Source organism: Palaemon carinicauda, chromosome 32 (genome assembly GCF_036898095.1).
Source record: "Palaemon carinicauda isolate YSFRI2023 chromosome 32, ASM3689809v2, whole genome shotgun sequence".
Taxonomy (NCBI): Eukaryota; Metazoa; Arthropoda; class Malacostraca; order Decapoda; family Palaemonidae; genus Palaemon; species Palaemon carinicauda.
The window spans coordinates 65,688,688-65,692,281 of record NC_090756.1 but is presented as its reverse complement, the minus strand read 5'-3'; positions in this window follow the sequence as shown (position 1 = coordinate 65,692,281).

Genomic DNA, 3,594 nt, shown 5'->3' with positions numbered 1-3,594 from the left:
CACAGTTGGTACAATCACTTTCTCATATAGAACTCTCTTTACATTCATGCCCAACGCTCTATTTTTTACTACTCCCTTAACTGCCCCCAACACTTTGCAACCTTCATTCACTCTCTGACGTACATCTGCTTCCACTCCACCATTTGCTGCAACAATAGACCCCAAGTACTTAAACTGATCCACCTCCTCAAGTAACTCTCCATTCAACATGACATTCAACCTTGCACCACCTTCCCTTCTCGTACATCTCATAACCTTACTCTTACCCACATTAACTCTCAACTTCCTTCTCTCACACACTTTCCAAATTCTGTCACTAATTGGCCAAGCTTCTCTTCTGTGTCTGCTACCAGTACAGTATCATCCGCAAACAACAACTGATTTACCTCCCATTCATGGTCATTCTCGCCTACCAGTTTTAATCCTCGCCCAAGCACTCGAGCATTCACCTCTCTCACCACTCCATCAACATACAAGTTAAACAACCACGGAGACATCACACATCCCTGTCTCAACCCCACTCTCACCGGAAACCAATCACTCACTTCATTTCCTATTCTAACACATGCTTTACTACCTTTGTAGAAACTTTTCACTGCTTGCAACAACCTTCCACCAACTCCATATAACCTCATCACATTCCACATTGCTTCCCTATCAACTCTATCATATGCTTTCTCCAGATCCATAAACGCAACATACACCTCCTTACCTTTTGCTAAATATTTCTTGCATATCTGCCTAACTGTAAAAATCTGATTCATACAACCCCTACCTCTTCTAAAACCACCCTGTACTTCCAAGATTGCATTCTCTGTTTTATCCTTAATCCTATTAATCAATACTCTACCATACACTTTTCCAACTACACTCAACATACTAATACCTCTTGAATTACAACACTCATGCACATCTCCCTTACCCTTATATAGTGGTACAATACATGCACAAACCCAATCTACTGGTACCATTGACAACACAAAACACATATTAAACAATCTCACCAACCATTCTAGTACAGTCACACCCCCTTCCTTCAACATCTCAGCTTTCACACCATCCATACCAGATGCTTTTCCTACTTTCGTTTCATCTAGTGCTCTCCTCACTTCATCTATTGTAATCTGTTCTCTCATTCTCATCTCCCATCACTGGCACCTCAACACCTGGAACAGCAATTATATCTGCCTCCCTATTATCCTCAACATTCAGCAAACTTTCGAAATATTCCGCCCACCTTTTCCTTGCCTCCTCTCCTTTTAACAACCTTCCATTTCCATCTTTCACTGTCTCTTCAATTCTTGCGCCAGCCTTCCTTACTCTCTTCACTTCTTTCCAAAACTTCTTCTTATTCTCTTCATATGAATGACCCAATCCCTGACCCCACCTCAGGTCAGCTGCCCTCTTTGCCTCACGTACCTTGCGCTTTACTTCCACATTTTTCTCTCTATATTTTTCATACTTCTCTATACTATTACTTTGCAGCCATTCTTCAAAAGCCCTCTTTTTCTCTTCCACTTTTACCTTCACTCCTTCATTCCACCATTCACTGCCCTTCCTCATGCTGCCTCCAACAACCTTCTTGCCACATACATCACTTGCAATCCCAACAAAATTTTCTTTTACTAACTTCCACTCCTCCTCTAAATTACCAGTTTCTCTTACTCTCACCTCGTCATATGCCATTTTCAACCTTTCCTGATATTTACTTTTTACCCCCGGTTTTATTAGCTCTTCAATCCTCACTACCTCCCTTTTACATCCACCTACTCTATTCCCCCACTCTTTTGCTACAACTAATTTTCCTTCCACCAAAAAATGATCAGACATACCGTTAGCCATACCCCTAAACACGTGCACGTCCTTCAATCTTCCAAACATTCTTTTAGTTATCAACACATAATCCATTAATGCCCTTTCTACTACTCTTCCATTTGCCACTCTTACCCATGTATACTTATTTTTATCTTTCTTTTTAAAGAAGCTAGCACTTATTACCATCTCTTGTTCAACACACATGTCTACCAGTCTCTCACCACTCTCATTTTCACCTGGTACGCCATACTTCCCAATGACACCTTCTACCTCTCCAGCGCCCACTCTAGCATTTAAGTCACCCATAACAACTACATAATTCCTTCTACCCAGTCCTTCTACACACCTAGTTAATTCATTCCAAAACTCATTCCGCTCTTCTCCACTTTTCTCACTACCTGGCCCATACGCACTGACAAACGGCCAACATTCCCTACCCAACCTAACCCTTACCCACATTAACCTAGATGATATCTCCTTCCATTCCACTACTTTACCTGTCATCCATTCACTAAGCAATAACGCCACACCCTCTCTCGCTCTTCCCCTTTCAATCCCAGACACTTTACCAGACATTTCACCAAACATAACTTCACCTTTTCCTTTCATCTTTGTCTCACACAAGGCCAATACATCCATCCTTCTACTTCTAAACATACTTCCAATCTCACATCTTTTACTCTTTTGTAAATGTCCAAAAAATTTGGTTCACCATGTAAATTAAATTTAGTTTGGTCTGCCACCACTTGCAAAATCCAAGTAAACAAAAAAAACTTTTCTAACTACCCTTGAGTTATTATATATCAAACATCTTATTCCTACTTTAAACTCTAATATCTCTGCCTCTCCTCTTTTCTTAGCATAACTGAAGTCGTAGGTGGGTAACAATTTTTACTCATTCTTTCTTCACCTTTACATATGAATGGTCTGGTGAAAACTGGTTTTCTTGCGTTTTTACTGTTTTAGTTTTTATGATTTTCTGTTATAAAATCAATAATATTTTAATACTCTTTTACTATTTTGTTTTAAATTATTGTACAAATTTTAAGAATTTTATATTTATATCTTTTACAGATTGATGATGAACCTTTCAATGTTCGAAACGTCTCCTAAATAAATTATGGCCTTTTTACTGATGTGTTTTTGGACCGTGCAGCACACCATTATATATATATATATATATATATATATATATATATATATATATATATATATATATATATATATATATATATATATATATATATATATTTGTTTTTATCGTGAGCAGCAAACCAAACTAGCATCGGTGGCGATACGCAAACACTTCCACTACGTTAAGGATTCCCCATACATACAGGGACACACGTACACACACATATATACATACTTATATATGTATATATATATATATATATATATATATATATATATATATATATATATATATATATATATATATATATATATATATATATATACATATACATATATATATACATACATATATGTATATATTTATACATACATACATATATGTATATATTTATACATACATACATATACCAAAGGGACTTCCCCCAATTTTGGGGGGTAGCCGACATCAACAAGAAACAAAACAAAAAAGGGGACCTCTACTCTCTACGTTCCTCCAGCCTAACCAGGGACTCAGCCGAGTTCAGCTGGTACTGCTAGGGTGCCACAGCCCAACCTCCCACATTTCCACCACAGATGAAGCTTCATACTGCTGAGTCCCCTACTGCTGCTACCTCCGCGGTCATCTAAGGCAACGGAGGAAGC